Source organism: Clarias gariepinus, chromosome 26, assembly GCF_024256425.1.
Source record: "Clarias gariepinus isolate MV-2021 ecotype Netherlands chromosome 26, CGAR_prim_01v2, whole genome shotgun sequence".
NCBI lineage: Eukaryota > Metazoa > Chordata > Actinopteri > Siluriformes > Clariidae > Clarias > Clarias gariepinus.
In genome coordinates this window covers 16,403,499-16,429,347 of record NC_071125.1, presented here as the reverse complement: position 1 = coordinate 16,429,347, position 25,849 = coordinate 16,403,499, and the positions used below count along the sequence as shown (strand labels likewise).

The 25,849-nt window shown below is 38.6% G+C and overlaps 1 long non-coding RNA gene, 4 other non-coding genes and 1 pseudogene across 6 annotated transcripts; 2 read left to right on the top strand and 4 right to left on the bottom strand.

Annotated features, from left to right (window-relative positions):
- Nucleotides 1-7,965: 7,965 nt before the first annotated feature.
- LOC128514569 (small nucleolar RNA U3) lies at nt 7,966-8,178 on the bottom strand. Its single transcript, XR_008356520.1, has one exon. It is a non-coding gene; the product is annotated as a small nucleolar RNA U3 (small nucleolar RNA).
- A 1,345-nt stretch (nt 8,179-9,523) lies between these two features.
- Nucleotides 9,524-9,733, top strand: LOC128514520 (small nucleolar RNA U3). Its single transcript, XR_008356478.1, has one exon. It is a non-coding gene; the product is annotated as a small nucleolar RNA U3 (small nucleolar RNA).
- Nucleotides 9,734-13,658: 3,925 nt separating this feature from the next.
- LOC128514578 (small nucleolar RNA U3) lies at nt 13,659-13,871 on the bottom strand. The gene has a single exon (XR_008356529.1). It is a non-coding gene; the product is annotated as a small nucleolar RNA U3 (small nucleolar RNA).
- Nucleotides 13,872-16,128: 2,257 nt separating this feature from the next.
- On the bottom strand, nt 16,129-16,255 carry LOC128514558 (uncharacterized; annotated as a pseudogene).
- A 956-nt stretch (nt 16,256-17,211) lies between these two features.
- Nucleotides 17,212-17,423, bottom strand: LOC128514548 (small nucleolar RNA U3). The gene has a single exon (XR_008356505.1). It is a non-coding gene; the product is annotated as a small nucleolar RNA U3 (small nucleolar RNA).
- Nucleotides 17,424-18,555: 1,132 nt separating this feature from the next.
- Nucleotides 18,556-20,529, top strand: LOC128514407 (uncharacterized). 2 transcript variants are annotated; one of them, XR_008356451.1, is made up of 4 exons: nt 18,556-18,741; nt 19,070-19,186; nt 20,082-20,279; nt 20,373-20,529. It is a non-coding gene; the product is annotated as an uncharacterized LOC128514407 (long non-coding RNA). The 2 variants fall into 2 exon arrangements; XR_008356450.1 differs by having other exon boundaries at nt 18,556-19,186.
- Nucleotides 20,530-25,849: the final 5,320 nt, after the last annotated feature.

Sequence of the window (25,849 nt, the reverse complement as noted above, 5' to 3'; positions counted from 1 at the left end):
GGTAATTTTTCTGGGTTATTTACAGAGAGTTGGGTAGTTACAGTATTGTGTAACCCAGCTGCTGGGTTGAAGTTTGCTTGGCTCCCCCCCAAAGTTCACCGGTGGATTTAGCAGCTGTCAGTCAGAGCTTCGTGTCTCTCTTGAGCTCCCACACCGCTGATGACGGTTCATCCTTCTTTGTAAGTTAAGGGGAAATGACGTTAAATACAAGGTCTGTATACACATGTTCACCCACCTAAGTCACATATGACTGAAAAAAGTATTACTATATGTGAGATTTATTACTGTTACCGTGTTAAGGTTACACTTAAACTTTCAGGCTGGTCTGAGGTAAGATAATTTAGCTGACAGTAGCTGCTATAGTTAGCCAAAGAACCCCAGCTGTGTGTGAAAGAAACGGATAAGATGTCTGAGCTTTTTATCTTTCTCTGTAGAATGTTTGCGAAGTGACGAAGATGCTGAAGTGATGAATGAACGCTAAACTGTTAACTGTAGTGCTAGCATGACGCAGGCATTTAGTTAGGTTACTAGCGTTAGCAAACACATTAAGATTAGAACTTTATTAATCTCACTGCTTGTGAGAATAAAATGCTGGGGTGTTACAAAACACTGATCGTCTCACAAATATACACACCTGCTATCCTCCCGTTTTTCACTAGTTAGTAATTTACTCCACGGTCAAATTTCTCCCGAGGTATAACAATATTTTACACCTTTCCCCCTTTGATAAGTATGCAAATGTATCACCAGTAATTGCATGTAAGCTAACCAGGTAGCCCTCTTTAACCAAAGTTGCTTGTGACTCAGGCTAAATTAACTAGTCAACGCGCCAACTACAGGAAAAAGTACCACAGCTGAACAGGTAACTACTAGATGAAAGTCTTAATATTTGGGTGACTGTGCCAGTATGACCCCAGCTATGACATTTTTTTCGGTAATTAGCTTAAAATCAAAGCAGACCACAAGATCAACTAGTCTGACATATAAAAAGACTTTATCCTAAAAGCCATGCTTATTTTGCTGTTTTATTTTTGGTAGTAGCTGTCTCCATGTTTTTGTTTCAGGTTACCTATACCCTATCTTATTGGACAGCTTTGTCATTTTTTATTTAGTATCAATCCTATTACACACTAAATTAATAGTTTTATTCAGTTTAATCCTTGCTATTCAACAAAATTGTTTACTTTCTTTCATTTTTTTTTCTTTCTAAGGTTGGAACCAACATGGTAAAATACCTCCAGCAGGCTGAAGGGTCAAGGCCGTACCCCTACATCCTGACGTTGAGAGAAAATGACCAGCGCTGCTCTTAGGCATTCGACATTCTGGTGGGACAGGCTCTGGAGCAATGCACACTACTTGGGGCGGTTGATGTGTGCTTAAAGACATTTTATATTTTTGACATTAACTATCCAAAGGAGTGTGCTCCTGTATAGGACTTTTTGTAATGTTGCTATGAAATAGCGAGGCCTACTTGAAAAGTCATAGACAGTGTTTGTATGTTAAAATGAGACCATTATTTGTTATTTGGGGTCCTTAAGTGTTCCAGGATTAAAAGAAAAAGTGTATTTCTAGGGAAAATGTTTACTTAAAGATATATAATCTTATATAATCTCTCTGTGTTTGTGAAAGTAGAAACTTTGTGGGACTAACTAAAAGTGCATGTTATGCAACAGTGTTTTGCAAAATGTTTAGTGATGCTTGATTCAAAGTACAAATCATCTCAAATAATGCTTAGATGCAGTAAGGTTAGTTTGTATTTTTAGCATAGTTCATGTGGATTTCTGTATAGTTAAGTATAGAAGCTAAAACCTACCATTTTCAGCTTTTAGCATTTAGCTTTGTGCTTCATGCTTGAGCTATAATTGTTGGTGAGTGTTCTCTGTCTTTAAAAGACATCAGAAGAAAAGTACGTGATCAGAATGATTTTGTCTATTTTCTTTTTAAAACAAGTTTTAATAACAATGTTTTTAATAGTTTGTTGTAAAACGTGATACTATTTCCTCAATTGGTTCCCTACACTATGTAATATATAAATATATATACTCCCAGTCATTTGCATTGGGCAGCAAGGAAGCTCACTCGCCTCGTCACGTTCCTACGTAGTGCTGAAAAACGCTACAATTGGTGTCAGAAGTGGGATGATGAGGCCTCCCTGAGGAGAGGCTACCTGAAGTTCGGGCCCGTCCAGCAGGGGGAGCTAGCGCGGTGTGTTTCTGCGGGGAGTCCGGCCGTGGCGGCTTCGCTAGCACATCCGGTTAGCGGCACCGGCTTCCCTGGCTGAGGTGCTGCGCGAGGCGGAGAGCGCCGAACCCATCATGGCAGCGCGCCACGGCGAAAGAGCCGAGCGACCTCCCGTGGCTCAGGGCCGCTCGGTAGGTGAACCTAGCCGGGGACAGGGCTACCCAGCACGGCTAGGCCTCGACCCCGCTCCCGAGATTTCGCGACGACGCCGAGGCCAGGGACCGCCGGATTACCGCTGCAATGCTCTCAGGTCTGAGGACAACGTACCCCAGCAGCCGTTAAACTAGCTTTGGGGGGCGCCGAGGGGAAGCCGCCTCCCACAGCCTTCTTTGTTTCCCCAACTGCCGGGAAACAACTTCCGGTCAGGACGTGTAGGAAATTGCGCGGGGGTCTACATTAACTGTGGCCTGGACAACATGTCGCTACGGGCACTCATGGACACCGGCTCTACAGTTTCGCTGCTGCGCTGTGGAGTACTAGGACAAGGCAATCGCGGTTGTATGCTGCCGGCCCCAGCCATGAACATTCGCACCGTGTCGGAGAGCTATTTGGAGATACGGGTTTGTCGCACAGTGCGAATACAAGTAGGTGCACTCTTTTTCATCCATTCTTTGTGGCCGACATTGAGGATGATTGTATCTTGGGGTTGGATATTTTGGAAAGGTGGGGTGCAGTACTGAACCTCGATGACGGAACGTTGCGTGGGAGCTTCGGGTTAGCCAGGTTGCTAGTGCCCAAAGCGCAGCCGGACATGTTAGTAGAGCGCACCAGGGGGTCGGAACTTCCGGTGGCAGACCGAACGAGAATAATGGCCGAGCTTATGCAGCGTAGCAGCGTAGGGCTCAGTCAGACACAGACCGACACAGTGAAGTCCCTTTTACATGAGTTCGCGGACATTTTCGCGGTAGATGAGCGCGAGTGCACACATACTAATTTGGTGCAGCACACGATTGATACATGTAACTAGTGCTAGAGGGATTGCCACCGATCCAGCTAAAATTGCGGCGGTACAGAATTGGCCTAAACCGCTAAATGTGTCCCAGCTACGCACCTTCCTCGGGTTAGCTTCTTACTATCGCCGGTTCGTGAAGGATTTTGCCACGATCGCCAGTCCGCTGCACGGCCTCACGAAAAAGAATCAGCCGTTTCGCTGGGACAGGGTGCACGCGCGTGCTTTCACTCAGTTACGGGAAGCTCTGGTCACGTCGCCCGTTCTCGGATATCTGGACGCGTCTCATACGTTTATCCTCGACACAGACGCAAGTGATGTAGGGCTGGGGTCTGTCCTGTCTCAGGTTTCCGAGGGTAAAGAGCGCGCTATCGCCTACTTCAGCCGCGCATTGTCTGGACCGGAGAAAAATTACTGCATCACGCAGCGCGAGCTGTTAGCAGTCGTTGCAGCCCTTAAACATTTTAGGCCGTATCTATACGGGCAATCCTTCTCGCTGCGAACCGATCACGCTTCGCTGGTGTGGCTGCTTAGTTTTAAAGAGCCCGAGGGGCAGCTGGCGCGCTGGCTCGAGCGGTTGCAGGACTACGACTTTACCGTCCAGCACCGAGCGGGAAAACTGCATGCTAACGCCGATGCTTTATCCCGCCGGCCGTGTAGCAAAGAGCATTGTCAGCACTGCGAGCGGGTTGAAGAGAGCGTGGGCGGTCGCGACATCGAACACTCCCCGAACCCCCGTGAATCAGAACATTCTCCCGGCGCAGTCCTCTGGAGCCTCCGTCGGTAATCCGCCGTCCGAGCTGGCGTGCAGCTGAGTCACTGCGTCGCCTAAATCATCGCCTGTAGTCGTTCCGCCTGTGCCACAGATGGACCGTGATCAGTTCATTGCCGAGCAGGAGAAGGATCTGGTGCTGCAGCGGGTACTGGGTTGGGTTAACGCGGGCCAGAGACCGGATTATGCCGCGGTTGCTCACCTGGGACAAGAGGAAAAAACCTTTCACTCGCAGTTTAATCGACTCTCGTTGCGGGGGGTTTTACTCTACCGCCACTGGGAACGGCCGTGTGGCGCTGGCAAATCTTTTCAGCTGCTGGTGCCGCGGACTCTGCGGGCACGAGTGTTAGGAATAGTTCACGGGCATGCGGGTGCGGGACACTTCGGAGTCACTAAAACGCTGCAGCGGTTGCGCGGGCGTTTTTATTGGCCGGGCTGTCACACTGATAGTGAACTCTTTGTTCACAGATGCGACGTCTGCACGGCAAAGAAGGGCCCTACCCAGCGCTCGCGAGCACCTTTGCAAGACTTTCGGGTGGGGGCACCCATGCAGCGTATGGGCGTGGACATTCTTGGGCCTTTTCCCATCTACGATCGCGGGAACCGGTATGTGCTGGTAGACATGGATTATCATGGCCGGAGGCGTTTGCTGTTCCTGACCAGAGCGCTTCCACCACGGCTCGAGTATTGGATGAGGTGTTCAGCCGATTCGGCGCCCCAGAGCAGTTGCACAGCGATCAGGGGCGTAACTTCGAGGCGGAGGTGTTTGCGGCGGTGTGCGAGCGCCTCGGGGTGAAAAAGACCCGCACCACGCCCCTTCATCCGCAAAGTGACGGCCTCGTGGAACGCTTTAATCGAACGCTCACCACCCAACTCGCCGTGCTTACCAGCGACCGGCAAAAGGATTGGGACGAACATTTGCCTCTCGTGCTTTGGGCTTATCGCACAGCGGTGCAGGAATCCTCCAACGCCAGCTGCGTTGCTGTTCGGTCGCAAGCAGCGCCGCTTGTATGATACTCACAGCCGGAGGTGAGATTTTGCTACTTGGGAGCAGGTTTGGGTGTATTCCCCCGAAAGAAAAAGGGGGCTTTTGCCGAAGCTTATGTCGCACTGGGTGGGCGAAGGAAGATGACCCCCACACCCCCCTCCCCCCGCGACCTGCTAAAATATTGTCTTTATAGTTTTATATGTTGTTTGTCTTAATGTTCTTTTCTTTGTTTTACAAATATGACCCAATATACACTACCGTTCAAAAGTTTGGGGTCACTTGCAAATTTCTTTGTTTTTGTTTAGTGATTTATTTTCTACATTCTACAACAATACTGGGGATTTCAAAACTATAAAATAACACATATGGAATTAGGTAATTATGTAACAACAAAAACAACAGTTAGTTGTTATTTTAAGACACAGAGGTCAGCCTTTCTGTAATAGTTCTTGCAAGAACAGTATTGTCAAGTGCATTTGCAAAATCCGTCAAGCACCATAATGAAACTGGCTCTCATAAAGACCATCCCAGGAGGGTGAGACCAAAACCTACCTCTGCCACAGACGAGAAGTTCATTTAGAGTTATCAGACTGAAAAATGACCAATTAACAGCACCTCAGATTAGTCAAGAAGTCTTTACAGAGCGTAAGTAGCAGACACATCTCAATATCAACTGTTCAAAGGAAAATGAATGCATTTTTTGGACGCCTTTAGCATTCCTTTACAATGTAGAAAGAAATTAAAATCAGGAACAATCATGGAGTTAGAAAATGACTCCAAACTTTTGAACGGTAGTGTATGTTCAGTGATACTTCAAATAATATGCTTAAAAAGCATTTTTTTTTTTCTGTATTGTGTTGTATTTTTATACTAGTAAGTTGTGTGCTATGTCAAAAGTCATGGAAGATTGTGAACTGACTGGTGTAAACTTCAGTCAGTTCTGCTCATTTTAGCAGATCAGATAGAGAGGGATAATATACCAGTAGACACTGTACTGCCACTTACTGCATAGAATACGTATTGTACCATTAGACCTAAATCGATACTTCATGCGCTATTACTTACGTCTGAATAAAGGAGCAACCAATCACACAGCTGGCTCCGCCCTAATGCTTTTAATTGACAGAACGACTCATTCTGCTGAAAAGATATGAAGATATAAGATTATGAAATAAATAGGCCATCGTGAAAAACGGGATTTTTTAATAAAAACTGACTTTGAAAAAATGACATTTTAAAATAAAAACAGCATGAATTAAATAAAATGCCTCTGCAATAATCTCTGTTATTGGGAAAAATAATGACCATGAAATATTATTTCATAATAATAAGTACATATATACAGCAGAGTGCAATATATTTCACAATATTAAGTTTTTTTCAAAATATGTTCCTTCATTTCACAATACCATCTCATATTACATAGATGTGTCTTATTTGTTCATAGAGTTATTTATTTCATCATGTCCTATTTATTTAATTTTGAACTTGTTTATTTAATTTTAAATAAATTAAATTAAATGTTTTGAACTTCTCACTGAGCAAAGGGGGTCTACCAAAATTCAAAAAATCCTTACACAGATTTTACTGATCGCCAGAAAAATAAGTTTCCCACACTTTAATTCAAAAGACAGTGTTTTTAAAACATTATTTTATTGTGTGTTTATGTATATGTGTATATATGCACACACATGTATATATTGTATGGTTGTGTGTTGGGGTATCTGTTCAAGAGGCTTAGGTACAGTGTAATCTGTAATACAAATGTTATACAGTGGGGCAAAAAAGTATTTAGTCAGCCACCAATTGTGCACGTTCTCCCACTTAAAAAGATGAGAGAGTAATGAGATAAGAGCCTGTAATTTTCATCATAGGCATATCTCAACTATGAGACAAAATCTGAAAAAAAAAAAAATATCCATAAAATCACATTGTAGGATTTTTTAAAAATGTATTTGCAAATTATGGTGGAAAATAAGTATTTGGTCAATAACAAAATTTTATCTCAATACTTTGTTATATATCCTTTGTTGGCAATGACAGAGGTCAAACCTTTTCTGTAAGTCTTCACAAGGTTTCACAAACTGTTGCTGGTATTTTGGCTCATTCCTCCATGCAGATCTCCTCTAGAGCACAAAATTCCTGGGTGTCCACCTGGAGGAAAACCTCACCTGGTCCCTTGTGCTCTCTGCACAAGAAAGCCCAGCCTAGGTTCTATTATTTATAATGTTAATCTGATTTGTCTCTTCTTCATTAGCCAGTCAGTTTTGTAAATTTATGTTGTAACTTTATGTTGTATGTAGCACCTTGGTCCTGGAGGAACGTTGTTTCGTTTCATCATGTACTAACTGTCCTTCCCAATCCTTTTCTGAATCATCCAAACGCTCTCTAGCAAACTTCAGACGGGCCTGAGCATGTACTGGCTTAAGCAGGGGGACACACCTGGCACTGCAGGATTTGAGAAAGAAAAGGATAAAACAATAGAGCGTTGGGGCCAGCACAGCTGAGCTCACCAGACGGCCAGTCCGCCACTGCCTAGCACGTTATTGCTAGCTGTAGCAGCGGAGCAGGTATCCAGGGAAACTAATCGATGTTAAAGGATCAGCCAATAGGCGCGCAGGTCCAACCCTCTGGCGCTGATTGACAGAGCGACTCATTCTGCTAAAAAGTCGCATTATAAAATAAGTAGGCCATCGTAAAAAAGGGGATTTTAAAATAAAAACAGCATGAATTAAATAAAATGCCTCTGCAATAATCTCTGTTATTGGAAAAAAATAATGACCATGAAATATTATTTCATAATAATAATAAATTTATATGGCAGAGTGCAATACATTTCACAATAATATGCTTTTTTTCAAAATATGTTCCATTATCTTTAGACCTTACTCATCTTTATTTTAACTTAACAAACTTTATAAATGGTGAGTTTTACACATGAAATAGTATCACATTTCTCAACAAACTATTAAAATTATTGTTACTAAAACTTGTTTTTAAAAGGAAATTGAGAAAATCACTCTGATCACATACTTTTCTTCTGATGTCTTTTAAAGACAGAGAACACTCATCAACAATTATAGCTCATCCATGGAACACAAAGCTATAATCTGATTCATGCTCAGAAAAGTACATCATAACTCATCATCGTGATTAGGGAGACGTAACACTTTCCAATCACATTTCCTAGTTAGAAACTATAGAAATGATCCCTGAAAGTATAGTCTTACCTTTTCACCCCTCAGACACTCACTGACCCCAAATAACACAAAAATCATGAAAATGGTAGGTTTTAGCATCTGTACTTAAACAAGTATACAGAAATCCACATGAACTATGCTAAAAATACAAACTATCCTTACTGCATCTAAGCATTATTTTAGATGATTTGTACTTTGAATCAAGCATCACTAAAGATTTTTCCAAACAATGTTGTATAACGTGCACTTTTAGTTAGTCTTACAAAGTTCTTATTTTTACAAACACAGAGAGATTTTATAAGATTATATATCTTTTAGTAAACATTTTCCCTAGAAATACACTTTTTCTTTTAATCCTGAAACACTTAAGGTCCGCAAATAACACATAAATCATGAAAAGGGTGAATTTTAGATTATACCAAAACACAGCAATTCACCTAAACTATGCTAAAAACAAAAAGTATACTAAAGTATTGTTTTAGAGGATTTGTACTTGGGTCGAGTATTTTGTTCTTTTACTCAACTACATTTCCAGGAATACACTGTGTCTATATGACATGAGGTTAAGGCAATTATTCATAGGAAAACAATATATTGTATGACATCTGACATGAAATACAGTATTTAAATGATGATTTCATTTATTAATGAAAAATATTTCAAACCTGCCGACCTCTATGTGAAAAAGTAATTGCCCCTAAACCTAATACTTGGTTGTGCCACCCTTGCCAGCCACATCTTCAGTCTAGTGTTTGTAATAACTGCCAATGAGTCTTGACTTAAAGATATTTTAATTTTAATTCAATTCAATTTTATTTGTACAGTGCTTTTAACAATTGTCACTGTCTCAAAGCAGGATTTTCATGTAATGATGAAACAGAGATTTTTGTTTCACTCACTTTTCAGGAAGCACATGTCCCATATAATAATAATAGTAATAATAATAATAATAATAATAATAATAATAGAAAAGTGATGTCTGCCTTGGTGGCACTGCAGGGCACTTATTAAGTGTACTCTCTGCTTTCCTTTGACAAAATTCCACTATTCAGGACATCCTGCAATGGCACCAACGCAGATGTAACTTCTCAGTGCCTTATCCTGGTATCGTAAGCACCTCACATACTGTACTTGCTGCTGCTGTGAAATTTTCATACTATGGAAATTAAATGTTGACTAGTTTTTTAAACAAAAACTAATACTATTATGAAATGTATTATATTGAAACGCATATAACAAAATGTAAAAGTTTTACATATTACTTGCCTGTGAATTGCTGTGTAGGTGTTTGTGTTTAATGTAGACTAAAATCTACCATTTTCATGAATTCTGTGTTATTTGGGGTCAATGAGTGTCTGAGGGAAGAAGAAGGTAAGACTATACTTTCAGGAATCATTTCTATAGTTTCTAACTAGGAAATGTGATTGGAAAGTGTTACGTCTCCCTAATCACAATGATGAGTTATGATGTACTTTTCTGTGTATGAATCAGATTACAGCGAGTGTATTATGCATAAGCTATAGTTGTTGATGAGCATCATGTCTTTGAGAGACATTAAAAGAAAAGTACATGATCAGAGTGATTTTGACAACTCCTTTCGTAAAATGGGTTTGAAGATTAGCTTTGTTTTATTGAGAAATTCTATTTTGTTTGTTTGAAAATATAAGTATGACAGGATACAAGTGTAATATGTTTAAAAGAAAGACTAAATATTGACCTGTACACATACACCAAACATAATTAGGAAAAGTATATATGTATATGTGCACGCAACTTACTGATTTTTCTGCCTTCCTCACTCCAGCGTAGACCGAACCCATGCCTCCTTCTCCCAGCAGCTCTCCCACCATGTACCGTGCTGCAAACGCCACTATTAAATAAATAGACAGACAACAATCATTCTGAACAACTAATCTAAAATGAAAAAAATTAATAATCACACCACCATTTGTACAGAAGCTGGATTGTAACGTACCTCCTTTCTGGTGTGCTGTTCAGCTGTACAAACCACTTAAATGATGTTAAGCCTTGAAACCTGTCTGGATCAAAGTGGAACCCTGGAGGTGGAGGCACTTTGTCCTGCTGATGGAGCCGACGAAGTTTCAGCAGCCATTCAGGTTTCTCTGTCTTCCCTCAGTGAAGCTGTTTAGAAAACTTTAAGACAAACAGGGAAAGTGGGTCGGTAATCAGACACCACTATAAATTCATGAAGGATTTTATCACATTTACTTAAACAATCTGCTCCATCAAGACCGCTGTGATGCTGGACGGCGAGGTGATGACTGCTCTAGCGATACATTCATAATACTCAAGCGCTTGAGCAGGAAGTCCCTCCTTGGCTAGCATGCTAGCATGAAAGAGCTTGTACTCCTGTGACAGACATAGTAATTCGTTCTTAATACAATGATTCCTGCTTATATTTGACATGGGAAAAAAATATTTAAAAAATCTGACCTGGAAGCTTGGCTAAGCAAACCCTGAGGTCATGAAACAGCACATATTCATAAACCTCGGATCGCTCGATAGCTTCCCTGATGGTTGATTTCTCGAACGGCAAGTGGGTGGAAAAGAGAATTACGTCTTAGTCATGAGTAAAGGTAAATTATCACATCCATGTACGCAATAAATACCTTTCACAACCAATCAGATCAAAGCTGAAATAGTCGTACGATCTCAGCTCCAATTGCTCCGCCATGCAGCAGATATGCACCGTGAACATTCGCCCTCTGCAGGCTGCAGATGAAAAGCCAAACATTAGAGATCATGAAACAATCCTGACTTGATGATAAAGTTATCATTACAAATATATATCGTTACTTGTCCATACCAAGATTGTCTGCCATTTTGATCACGTCTGTCCTGCATGGTGCTGTTCCTAAACCAGGTTAAGATGTTTCCCATCAGAATGCACTCTAGGGTGCAGGAGTAAAAGTTCCTGAGCACCTTGGAGGGCAGTCTGAAGTCTCTCAAGCGTCTGAGGTGGTAGAGATGCTGCCGTCACCACAGTGTTGATGTGACAGGACCATGACAGGTCCTGTGTGATGTGAACACAGAGGTATTTGAAGCTGTCCAGTCTCTCCACTGGGCTCTCGTTGATGACGGGGGTCTGGTAGTTCCATTCCTGCTTAGTGCTGAAGTCCACTATCAACTCCTTTGTCTTACTGATGTTTAGAAGGTGGTTGTTCCTTTGGCACCAGTTCTCCAGATTCCTAATCTCCTTCAGGTAGGCCATGATGGTGGTGGAGCTACTGTAGTAGTAGCCACACAGTCATATGTGTACAAAGTGTACAGCAGGGGGCTCAGAACACACCCCTGGGGGGCTCCAGTGCTGAGAGTGATGGAGGCTGAGACATGTCCGCCCATCTTTACTGCCTGTGGTCTGCCAGTTTGAAAACTAGAGATCCACTGACACAGAGATGAGCTAAATCCCAGGTGCTCCAGCTTGGTGATGAGTGTGGAGGGAATCATGGTATTAAATGCAGAGCTGTAGTCGATGAAGAGCATTTTAACATAATTCCCCCTTCTAGTGTCCAAGTGAGTAAGTGATGTGTGGAGGAGATGAGAGATGGCATCATCAGTAGAACGATTTGGACGGTACATGATCTTGATCTTGATTGATTTTGTAAATTTTCTTTTAAAAACAAGTTTGAATATTAGCTTTGTTTTCTTCAAGAAATACTGTTTGAGACAAGCACATTAATTTCAATAGTTTGTTGTAAAATCTGATACTATTTCATGTGTAAAACTCCCCATTTATGAAGTTAGTTGAGTTAAAATAAAGGTGAGCAAATGTAATTTGTAATTCAACATGCTATTTTTTGGGAAATTTTAGCACTATTATACTTCCAAAGGAAATTGAGAAATTCTTCTGACATGGTAAAGAAAAAAATGTCAAGAACAAGTAACATTAGCAACATGTAGGAAAAATGACAGTTGATTGTCCAGAGTTACCTCAAGGTGACTGAAAGAGTGATTCGATTGTTGTCCAGGGAGATTATAAGCTCCTGACAGGAGGATGAATGCACAAACATTACTCATTCACTTATCATCTATACTGCCTTATCCTGTATACAGGATCGCAGAGAGCCTGGAGCTTATACCAAGAGACATAGCACAATGCGGGGTACACTCTAGACAGGGTGCCAAATTATCGCAGGGTACACACATACACACATTCACAGGCTCATTTACACACTACAGGCAATTTGGGAATGCCAGTCAGCCTAATCTGCATGTCTTTGGATTATGGAAAGAAACCGGAATACCCAGAGAAACCCACCACGCACAGGGATAACATGCAAACTCCATGCACTCAGACTCAACATGGAAATTGAACCCTTCAACCACTTAACCACCATACACATAGATAACTCAAATAAAACCCAAATGTGGTTTTAAATGATGATTTGATTTATTAATGAACAAATGGCCAAACCTGTCTCTGTGTCAAAAAGTCATTGCCTTGTAAACCTAAATTTTAATGCAAAAATGAAAAGGGTTGTCCCACCTTTGATGGCAAGAACTGTAATTAGGCATTCGTGATAACTGGCAACGAGTCTCGATGTAAACACATTTCTTTGTATTGGTCAGAGAGAGTTTTTCCTTTGCTCACTTTTAGGGAGCATGTGTTTTATATAAGAACAATAATAATGATGATAGAAAAATGATGGATGTGTTAGTGAAATTGCAGGATACTTATTTCACCCCTTGCAGGGATACCTGTTGCTGATGCTCTGGAAATTTCACACTACGGAAATAATATATATATATTTTTTTTTGTTATTATTGATACCATTATGAATTGTATACCATTGAAATGAGTACAACTCATAAATACATAATTTGATTAGTTTATAGAGTGCACAGAAAACGTAATTCATGTAATATCATCCTTAATGTATAAATCCCTTTTTTAAAATCCGTTTTCCTGGCGTTCCAGTGAGGTGCAATGACTCTAGGGAAAAGTTGCATGTCCACTTCCTGCATAGCGATGAAGCATTGTTCACAGTTACCTTTGAACTGAGCAGTTTTGATCGCTGCAGTCTGGAATCGTACTGGAAATGACATGACTTAATGCCCTGCGTGTTTCTTTCAAAATATTTAGCGTTTTCATTAAATATTTTCAAGTTTCTTTAAATTCGCTCATGAATTATTGCCGAAATAGTATTCCACATTAAGAACAGTCTAAATGAGTTGAATGAAAGTTATAAATGTGAATATTTTAAATGAAACTGACATCATTGTGTTTTCTTGTGTAGGGGACAATTTGAAAATCACATAGTCACACACATAATTTATCAGACCTTTAGTCAGACTATTAAATATGCCACACATGCTCACCTTCATTTTACCTTAACAAACTTCATAAATGTGTTTGTGTGTATAAAAGTTTAATACATGAAATGAAACATCAGATTTCACAACAAACTATTGAAAACACTATACTTAACAGTATTTGTTGAAAAAATAAAGCTAATTTTTTAACGTCTTTTAAAGAAAACTGACAAAATCACTCTGATCATGTACTTTTCTTCTGATGTCTTTTAACGACAGAGAACACTCATCAACAATTACAGTTCATGCATGAAACACAAAGCTATGACTTGATTCATGCTCAGAAAAGTACATCATAACTCATCATCGTGATTAGGGAGATGTAACACTTTCTAATCACATTTCCCAGTTAGAAACTATAGAAATGATCCCTGAAAGTATAATCTTACCTTTTCACCCCTCAGACACTCACTGACCCCAAATAACACAGAAATCATGAAAATGGTAGGTTTTAGCTTCTTTACTTAACTATACAGAAATCCACATGAACTATGCTAAGAATACAAAATATCCTTACTGCACCTAAGCATTATTTTAGATGATTTGTTCTTTGAATCAAGCATTACTAAACATTTTGCAAAACAATGTTGTACAACTTGTACTTTTAGCTAGTCCCACAAAGTACCTACTTTTACAAACAACAAGGAATTTTATAAGATTATATATCTTTAAATAAACATTTTCCCTGAAAGTGCACTCCTGAGACTTCTCCTGGATGAAAGCTACCAGGTTGTGTTTCTTTATCTGACTGCTGCAAAAGACGTAGCAGGAGACGATGTAACTTCAGACATATAGTTCTCACCACAGCCCAGGACACAGTGATTCTCTGAAGGCAAAACATTAATATAAGCACCAAAATCTAAATATGAATCTTAATAGTTTAACAGGATTATAAACTTGTGTGTTGTGTGCAGTTATGATTACTTAATGTCAGATTATATGGGGATAAAATATGATCATCATGTGATGAAATATTGTACAATAAACTTTTTTAAGCTACAAATATGTCATTTTTAAATTAGTTAGAAATCATGTTATGTGAAGCTCAGAAATGAGGTCAGGTTAACTGTAAATCAACAAAATAGTGCTAGCTAAAATACCACACATTAACCAAAATTTGTTTAGGAAGTTATAACCTACACAATTATTAAAAAACACAAAGCTAGAGGTTTTAAATTAATTATAAAATCAACTAAGATCAAAAAAGTTTAACTAAGTTGTAAAAAAAACAAAACAATAAAAAACGTTTCTTTTTGATTTTGTGTGTGAGTGACTAATTGCGTGCTACCCGTTCATGGATCGACTCTGTGTCCTCCTCCAGGATGGCGTGGATGTAGAGGGTTGTGGATTGTGATCAAACCCATCATGCTTAACTGTTTCACAAAACTACAACTTTAGAACACTTTAGAATTGTAAATGTGTTTTAATCACTTACACAGTCAGTCTTGTAAAAACACTTCTTTCATCGACTAGATTTTTAAAGAAAAACTAAAGGCATGACTGTGACTTGTGACCCGTACAACAGAAACCAGCCTGAAGCTTACTTTTGAATGGCGCTTAAAGGCAAAATAAAGAACATAAAAGTAATTTAAAAAAACACATTTTAATAATTTTAATCAGGTATTTTAGACATTAGGCAATAGGTATTTAAGACACTTCTATATGCACTTCTTACGTCTCCACAGCTCCACGCATAGGCCACAAAACCCATTAATCAACACATGAGACTAGGATAAATAAAGAAAAAATTATGGGTTAAACTAATTTATATTTAGTTTAATTTAGTTAAACTATTTAATTTAAATTTATGAGTTAAACTGTAAATATTTCATAATAAAAATGACTAACATAATTACAAAATAAAACATTTTTAACATCTTTATTTATTGCAAGTGATTGTGATCCATATGCAGTACCTTCATCACACTCTCAGGAAATCTTGCAAGTACAGAATGTCTTTTAGGAAATTCATCAGTTCAACAATATAAATAAAAGGAAAGGTCTTGTCTATACATTGTTCAGAAATGCTCTTTCAATGATATCTTTATGTTTTATACACTGGAGGACCCGAAATCAGTCTCTGAAAATGTTCTTTCTGCCTCTATGTCCGTCTGGCCAGATTTTGTCACATCACTGAAAATTGGCTGAATAGAATTTAATGAAACTTTTGACGTACTGTACTTAGATATCTGCCTATGGTTTAACCTGCACCATAAGTGAAATCCAAATGTTGAGGAAAAGTAATGGCATGAAGAGCTATGTGCTGGATTTAATAATCTACTTTAAAGGAAGCTAAAAAAAAAAAAAAAAACTATTTGCTCAATGTTACCAAACCAATAAATATTAATTAAAAAGCTAAACCTCATATTTTTACCACTTTAATAACAGCACTGTAATTTAACGCACCTAGTTTTTGTCATAAACTAGGCAAATTTTTTACAATTTCCTAATACTCTAGATTTGTTCCACAACCGAAAATCAGTCATATAAAAAATATTAATATAAAATATAAAGTAAAAATTCAAAGTAAAAAAAAATTAACTTGCACTTTACCTTTAAAAAATGCAGAGCCGGCAGTTCTGTTAGTTATGCCCTTTTTGACCACAACAAAAAGGCATAAAATAGATACAACAAAAGCTAATGACACACATGCTGTTCTTCTAATGTCTTTCAAAGACAGAGAACACTCATCAACAATTACAGCTTATGCATGAAGCACTAACTACAATCTGATCCATGCTCAGAAGAGAACATCATATCAGATCATCATGCTTCTTAATATGCTTTATATCCTTACCCACCAGTCAAATCACCTACATGATCTTCAGCAGCTCCATGTAAGGCAGCAGGGGCAGATCAGAGAACTCTGGGCCCTGTAATTTCCAAAATGACATTTATAATAATAATGAAAAAAGTGCGGTTAGAAAATAATTGAGAGAAGAAAGGGGAGAAGAAAAATATTTTAATGGTCACACATACATTCTTTTGGTGGCACCGTGGCCCCACAGAGTTAGATTCCTGCCTCTGGTCTGCATGTTCTCTCTGTGCTTAGTGGGTTTCCTCCGGGTACTTCGCTTTCCTAACAAAGTGCATAGACATGCAGATCAGGATAAAGGAGGTTCTTATATTGCGCATTGTGTGTGTCTTGTGGTGGATTGGGACCCATTTATTATTATAATTTAATAGTAACAATAGTAATAATAATAATAATAATAATAATAGAAAAGTGATGTCTGATGTCTCATGTGAAATTTTGCATGTAAACTTCTGGCAGATTGATAAAGCAACATTCACAGTTCCCTTTGACCTAAACAGTTTTGCTCCCTGAACTCATGAAACCTTGATTAACATAATTGAATACTTTGTGCAGTCTACTTCACAGGGAGCTACTAACCAATCAGAGCACAACTATATTACTTAAATTCCCTTAGCAGGGTTTATTAAATACTTGTGAAATCCAAATTTCAGAGGTTTTTTAGTCATACAAATTGTTTATTTTTTCATGTTACTTTTGAACATTTTATACTGTACTTGCTTGCTTTTATTCTGTCAACTTTTAATTTTAACTAACAGACCTTACAAACAAGAAGCTTTAACACATTAATGTTTTCACAGCAGTTCCTTAATACATCAAACCACACAAATGAATGAAACACTGTACTAACCTTAAGAAGCACTTTTTGTACAAAATAAAACTAACAACCACACTTTGATTTTCACCCAAAAAATCATTCTGATTATGCACTTTTCCTCTGCTGTCCTTCAAAAACAGAGAACACTCATCAATAATTATAGCACATACATGAAGCAGTAACTACCACTTGATTAATTCTCAGAAAAGTACATCATAACTCTTCATCGTGATTAGAGAGATGCAACACTTGCCAACCATGTCACCTAGTTAGAAACCATGGAAATGATCTCTGAAAGTATAGTTTTAATTTTCTCACCCCTCAGACTCTTATAGACCGTAAACAATGTAAATCCTGAAATTGGTGGATTAGTCCTACACACAGTTAGTGTATAAAGAACCGGTCAAGCCCCTGTCTGGTTCTTCAGCGGTTCTTTGGGGTCGTTAAGGTGCTTATATATTTTCAGATTGTGTGTTTATGTATTGAACCTACCCTGTAACTTCCTTAAACAAGGGGTAACAATCGCCACTCTAATTTACAGCCCGCAGATGTCACACTTACCCTGTAACTACATGGAACAAGAGTATATTTCCCCAGTAATTTTAAAAAGCTTACATATAGATACACCAAACTTATGATTTAATAGAACAGGTACCTGTTATGTTTTTAAGTAATTCCATTATAAATTATTTGTATATCTGTTTGCTACCCCGTTATTACCCAAACGTAACATATTGCTCCCTTATACTTACACGTAGGTACAATATAAATATGAAACATACACAGTAACTTCAGTTTACTTGCGCAGTTCTTTGCAGGTTGCATATCTGGTTGTTACCCCTGAATTACCAAAACGTAACATAGCCTATTTTTCTCTTATACCTACACATACGTACTAAAAAGTACACTATAAATACAGAAACGTACACCGTAAATTCAGTATACTTATATAGTTCTTTGCATGTTGCATATCTCGTTTGTTACTCCCTTACTACCCAAATTTAATTACCTTATGCCTACGTGTACGTTCTTTATAGGTACACTATAATTGCAGAAACATACACCGTAAATTCAGTTTACTTACGTAGTTCTTTGCAGGTTGTAATCTAAAGCGTTACCGGAAATACTCATATATCATCTTCGCTTTGTATTATTTATGTAGTCAAATAATTCACTTAATTTAATATTTTGTTTTGTGATTTAAAACATTCTGTTTAAAAACTAAGTTGTAAGTTTATTTCACCTTATCACACCATTGTTTGAAATTAAATTGTACTCATATATATGAGTACAATTTAATTTATATATATATAGCGCCAGTTTATAACAAAATTATGTCAATTGCACTTTTCATATAGACGTTTTGTAATATTATATACAGATAATAAACACCCACCATGAACAAGCACTTTGCCCTTAAACATGAGTTGGAACTGCCCGGAAATACATTTGACCAGAGCACGCCACGTAACCCCGTAACCCTACGCGCGCATTAGTGTGTGCGGGCCAGGTGCACGATATTAGTGCGCGAGCGTCAAGTTTCCCTCAGGAGAAAATTTCGTCGTTGGACCCAACAAAACCAGGAGAAATACTGCAGTGGAAGAAATAGGCACATATTTTTCGAGGTGAGTGCCACAGAAATTAATTGTTATTAATCAAATATTTCATTGTTGCTTGCAAACGTTGTAACGTTACCGCGTTTTGTGACGAAGCCAGGCCAAACACTAACCTTAACTTACTGAGGTAAAATCAACCTGCAAGTTATTTAATATACTGTAAATCCTGACTAAAAGGTTTGAATGCGAGTGAAGCATTTTGAAGATGACATCTAATTACATTTCTTTGGACGCAATGCTGTTTCTATGCTTGATATAATAGACGATAAAACAAAATGATACATATACTGATATCAACATGCTCACAGATGTTTTTGTGTGTTTGTTTTGTTTTTAGTGATCAGACATCTGCTGCATGATAAACCTGGATGACATATACTCGAGTCTCTTCAAGATGATCAGCTCTAGGAGTGCTGTACCAACATATGATCTTCAACTGAACTGACATTCTCTGGTAAAACAAGCTCCCAGAATACTGATGGTAGTTATTTTTTCTTGAATTCATGCAAAGAAGCAGCAAAACTCCAATCCAGAGTCAATCCTGAAAACAAGTGAACCCTGAATTTATGTCTGTTCACATCTCTGTAGTTAGATCAGTGTGCTCAATAATGTGTCTTTGACCTTTATGATGTATATTTTATACTGTGTTGTAAATAAAAAAGCAAATTATTTTAAAAAACAGTTTTTTTCATCTCCCCACATTATTTCTAACCTGCCTTACCTGTCACTGTCACATTAATGGGCCATTAGAGGAGTGGTCTTTGTCTCTTCAGGTGAGAATCACTGAATATTAATGGGCCATTCTCACGCCCCCGCATACTGGCTTTCAGCCTCAAAACATGTCTTTTAAAATTTAAAACACTATATTGTTTTCTGCGAATAAGTAATTGAAATGATTTTCACATCATTGTGAAGTAAATATTCTAACCTAATAGACTGGTTACTCTAAATTCTTATTCAGCACCATTCACTATGGCTTGGATGGCCTTATTTTAGAAAGTTTCTCCAAAACATACTAACCACGCATAATTTTTTTTCTAAAAAATGCAAACATGTACATCCATCCTGGTCACATATTATTGTAGCACAGTTTCTGCTGTATACAAAAACAATTATATGTTGATCAATAGTATGTTATAAGTAGCTGAAATAACCACAAATATCAGAGCATGTCCAAACATCTCAGGGACCCCAAAATCACCTCAGACCCCAGAGGGTTAAAGATTGTTGGTCTCATATGTTGTAGTCATTCAAACTTTTTATTCAGTTTCCTTTAGTCCATAGAAGTCATCTGTTTTTTGTCATTTTTATTGACAACCCCCATTTATAACAATTATCTACCCTAATAGGTTGATGCCGGAGAAGATGATCAAAGCATCAAGGAACATCTGAGAGTAATTAAGGAAGAAACAGAGAAGCTTCGACCAAATCTAGAGCTCATCAAAGAAAAGATGGCACTGGTGAAATGCTACCAAAGAAATTTTGTGTCCAACCACAGCACAGAGGAGACTCTCTCGGAGTTCCTGTGTTTCAGACTGGCCAAAATAGTAAGTCCAACAGTGTGTTAATTGCCTCCTTTCATTGAGTTGACTATATTTTAATACATGTCTGTTCTACTTTGCCTTTTATCTTAACATAAGCTTCTTTGGATTATGAGAGACCACACCACTGTTGATGTGGACCAACAAATTCTAACACAGCTTGCTGTAATGGCACCTCAGGTCCTTCGAGTTTCACGAAGTCCCCTGAAAGAGAAGTTCAGGTGCAAAATTGAGGACTGTGTAGATGGCAGAATGAAAAAAGGTAATTAAATCTACACTGCTTTTCAGGTACACTGACTGATACCCTACCTATTGACCTGAGATCATACCTGTTACACCCTGTCTTACACACCCTGTCTTGATGTTACTTTATTTGAAGGGCTACAGTTGGAAGCAGCTATTTTGCTCTTGCCTGCACTGTTAAAGGAGGACCCAGGGTTGCTTTTTGAAGTTAAGGTGAGCCATAAACACTTGATGAAAGTGTGTCAAGCATAATCTAATCAAAGCCCTACACTTGTTGCACATTTTTTGGAAATTGTGAAAATTATTTAATTGCAAATATTAGTTTGTTTGTTGTTTTTTTGTAATTAGAGTAAACATAAAATGGGTTATGACCAAAAAAAATTGTGTTAGAGAGTTGCAGAAAGTGGGCAAAAGATACGGATGTTTCTAAAATAATTTCAGTGGTAGATCAACGCCTAACTGGACTTAAGCAAATGTTCTATTGTGTTTTTTTTTTTTTTTTTTTTTTTGATAAATGTAGACATTTTTAAAATTCTGTTTTTTTTTTTTTTGTCATGGTGTACTTAGTGTAGATTGAGGTAAAATGATTAGTATTTAACTTAAAATGTTTTCCTTTAATTATGAGAAGATGGTTAATGCTATTATGCCCTCTTCCTTAGGGCCATGCCCAGACCAGCCCTTCTGACATCCAAACACCTAAGATGCTGCTTAAGGGCTGCAGAGAGGGCCATCCCATGCAGTATGACCATATTGTTCTCATGTTGGATGGCCAGTTGATTACAAATGAAAGCGAGGACATCTCAATGGCACTGGGCCTCCTGTTGTGCATATATTTTGCATTTGAAATCGAGTATCCTAAAGGACTAAAAAAGACATTGACCTTTTTGGAGTGTGTTGTTTTGAAATTGAAAGATGCAGCTAGACTTCCTGTCACTGTAAAAAGGGTGTACAACTCAGTCTGTGAGTAGATTAGGAGTCGATATTCTTTCTGCATCTTTTGGCCTTTCTAGTTCCACTTTCTCCTGTTTAAGAAATCCTGAAGGGCTTAGTGCACTGCAACAATTAAAGACACTGCTGGACTTTAGAATATACAACTACGTTTGCAGTTGGTTGTGTTTAAGAATTTTTTTTTCATTTCACTCACTACTCAGTCGAATTACAGGGCTACAGTAAGTGTTTGTAAACCTTGTTGCATTGCGAGTTCTATTCTAATGCATATGTGTGTGCGTGTATATTTTTATTTATTTATTTATTTATTAATATATATTTCTTCCCTGACTTGTCATAAATTATAAGGCTTTTAAAGTTTAAGATTATTTATGTATTATTTATGTTTTGATTGAATGATATGATATGATTGAATATAATTCATCTTTTAAATAAAAGTGTCATTTATGAGCACATTTACTTATCTATGGTTGTATTTGGAATAATGAGCACTTTTAGATCAAACAGGTACCTGTAATGGTATATAGCACCATTTGACAACTGTGCCATAGCTTCAAGAGTGGGTGTCAAGTTCCAAAAAAGTTTCCCTATGATTACAAGCCCCTATGATTGTTTCTATTGAGCACCATTTTTGTTGAAGTAATAAAGTGCTATATGGTACATCTAATGGTTCTACATAGAACCATTTGACAAAGGTATATAGCACTAAAAGTGGTTCCCCTATGATTACGAGCCAAAGAACCACTTTTAGTGCTATATAGCACCATTTGTTTTTAGAGTGTAAAAAGTGTCAACTTTTACAAATGCCTAAAGATGGGTGTACAACTCAGTCTGTGAGTAGATTAGGAGTCGATATTCTTTCTGCATCTTTTGGCCTTTCTAGTTCCACTTTCTCCTGTTTAAGAAATCCTGAAGGGCTTAGTGCACTGCAACAATTAAAGACACTGCTGGACTTTAGAATATACAACTACGTTTGCAGTTGGTTGTGTTTAAGAATTTTTTTTTCATTTCACTCACTACTCAGTCGAATTACAGGGCTACAGTAAGTGTTTGTAAACCTTGTTGCATTGCGAGTTCTATTCTAATGCATATGTGTGTGCGTGTATATTTTTATTTATTTATTTATTTATTAATATATATTTCTTCCCTGACTTGTCATAAATTATAAGGCTTTTAAAGTTTAAGATTATTTATGTATTATTTATGTTTTGATTGAATGATATGATATGATTGAATATAATTCATCTTTTAAATAAAAGTGTCATTTATGAGCACATTTACTTATCTATGGTTGTATTTGGAATAATGAGCACTTTTAGATCAAACAGGTACCTGTAATGGTATATAGCACCATTTGACAACTGTGCCATAGCTTCAAGAGTGGGTGTCAAGTTCCAAAAAAGTTTCCCTATGATTACAAGCCCCTATGATTGTTTCTATTGAGCACCATTTTTGTTGAAGTAATAAAGTGCTATATGGTACATCTAATGGTTCTACATAGAACCATTTGACAAAGGTATATAGCACTAAAAGTGGTTCCCCTATGATTACGAGCCAAAGAACCACTTTTAGTGCTATATAGCACCATTTGTTTTTAGAGTGTAAAAAGTGTCAACTTTTACAAATGCCTAAAGATTTTTTAGTTGCTTTTCTTATTCCAACCTGCCATGTGCATTTTAACTGATTATTGACATTTCAATAATAAATTATGAAAAAAAGTACATAGTAAATAAAAATATCATTGTTATATCATTGATTAATACTAATAATATAAAATTATTTTCTCCTTTTTCGGGACCAATTACTTCTTAATATGCTTCATATCCTCACTCACCAGCCAAATCACCCACATGATCTCCAGGAGCTCCATGTGAGGCAGCAGGGGCAGATCAGAGAACTCTGGGCCCTGTATATAAACACTCATTGGGCCCTTCCTTCCCAAATAATAATAATGAAGGTAATGCATTCAAAGAATAAACTTGATACAAAAGGGGAAAAGAAAAATATTTCAATGGTCACACATCCTTTTTTATGGTGGCATAGTAGCATAGTGGTTAGCACCGTGGCTCTGCAACTCCAGAAAAAAGGGTTAGATTCCTGCTTCTGGTCTGCATGAAGGAAGTTTGCATGTTCTGCCCATGCTTGGTGGGTTTCCTCCGGCTACTCTGGATACCCCACACAGTCCAAGGACATGCAGATTAGGCTAACTGGCATTCCCAAATTGCCCGTAGTTTATAAATAAGTGTGTGCGTGAGTGTTTGTGTGTGCCCTGCGATGGATTCCTGGGATGGGCTCAAGGCCACTGCAACCCTCAGTATAGTATAAAGCAGTATAGAAAATGAGTGAGCGAGTGAGAATGAGTAAGTGCGTGTGTATGTGTGTGTGCGCCCTGCAACGGTTTGGCACCCCGTCCAGGGTATACCCCACATTGTGCCCTAAATCTCTCTGAATGGGCTCCAGGCCCCCACAACCCTGCACAGGTTAAGCGGTATATTTTCCTTATTTGGATAATACTATGTCACTACCCTCACTCACTGTTTAACACTAGATTTACTAACCCTGTGCAAATGTGCATACATTCCCTGGACATAACACCTACTAGCACCCCTGCTGAGATTTTCACAGCTCCATTGTCTCCTGCTTTTGTTGTGCAAACACACCCATTACCTGTAAGACCTGGCACATTTGCATTTGTTACCTTAAAGCAAGGCAGGCCGAACCTTTGTGTGTGACATGAAAACCTTCAGAAATGCCTGTCGTATTTATACAAAATATTCACAATATATAGATTCACAATATATAGATACACAAGTATGTTTTATTTTAAAGTGTTTCAAACTTTACAGCGTTTTCAGACCCAGTATTCATTGTCCCTGCATTTGGCACAGGTGAAATTTTGACATGTTGCACAGGCAAACCTGCTGTGATTCCTCTTGCAGCTCTCTTGCACCTGGCACTGCCTTGTCTGTACAGTCCCTGGCACAGCAGCTGCAGCAGCCTGTCTCTGTGCCAGGATTTCCTTGTGCTCCATGAATCGAAAACGAAGTTCCTTAGCTAGAAGACTCAGAAACAATCTTCTTGTGCCTGTCCACCCTGTACATGCCTTGTACAAAATGTAGGCATTCACCGCCGCCAGGTCCAGCATATTGTAAAAAACTGCTACTGGCCACCTGCGTGTTGCTGCTCTTACGGAATACATCCGCACCATTTGGTCCAACACGTCTACACCACACTGTAAAAGCAGAGAGAGAGAGAAAGAGAGAGGGAGTCATGAGTATATGTGCTTTTTTTTTATAGGCCTGTATAGTACACATCAGAAAACATTGTAGCACTGGTGTAAAATTATACACACGTTCACATACCTTCATGTTGTTATAGTCTGTTATTGTGTTGGGTTTCCTCTTTCTGCCGTCACAGATCGTCACGTCTTGGTGCATGGAACTTAGAACACACACAGTCTTGTTTCTTTTAGGTGCATAAATTGTCAAGGAGACACTGCCACTTCTAAGCACTGAAGTGGAGAATACCTCTCGCTGTGTAGTGTCTGTGGCAAGTTGAGGAAGTTCACGCCAAACTTTATTCACCATGCCCAGTAGCGTTGTTTTGCGCTGCAACAGTCTGTGCGACAGTGACAGTGAAGTAAAGAAATTGTCCGTCGTGACATTTCTCCCATCATCTAAAAATGGCTCCATCAGATTCATGACCAAGTTCTCTGCCAGCCTCTCTCCCTTCTGACGACTGGGGTCCTTTCCCAAGTAAGGAGATGCGTTGCAGACATATTTGGTCTCCAAATCCGTGGCCATCCAGAACTTGATCCCAACTTTGACTGGCTTGGTTGGGATATACTGTGTGAATGGACAACGAACCTTGGTAGGGAACAGCTGTTCATCTATGGTCATGTGTTCCCCTGGATTGAAACTCTCAGCACAGTTCCTGTTGAAGCGTGTCCAGATGTCAGAGATGGCAGCAAATTTGTCTGTTTTTACCCGTTCTGCCCGCGTGTCCTTGTCATCAAATCGAAGGTGTTGCATAATTGAAATGAATCGATCTCTGGGCATTGTCTCTTTGATTACTGGCACCAGAAGGCTTTCTGACCAGCAATCCACAATAGCACCAATGGGACACACGATTGCTCTTACAAACAGAATTGAAATGAATGCCATCAGTTCATCAATTGCCAAATTCCAGTCCGGATCTGTTTTGCGGGCTTGATGGACCGTACACTCCCTGATGGTCTGCAGCATTCCCATGTCCAACAGGCAAAGGAAGCTTTGAAGCACGCTTGTAATTTTACGCTGTTGGAAAATAAACAAATAGAGAATGGTAAATTTAAATGAACCTCACTCTAAATGGGTTTATATAAATATCATATGTACTATGGCAAT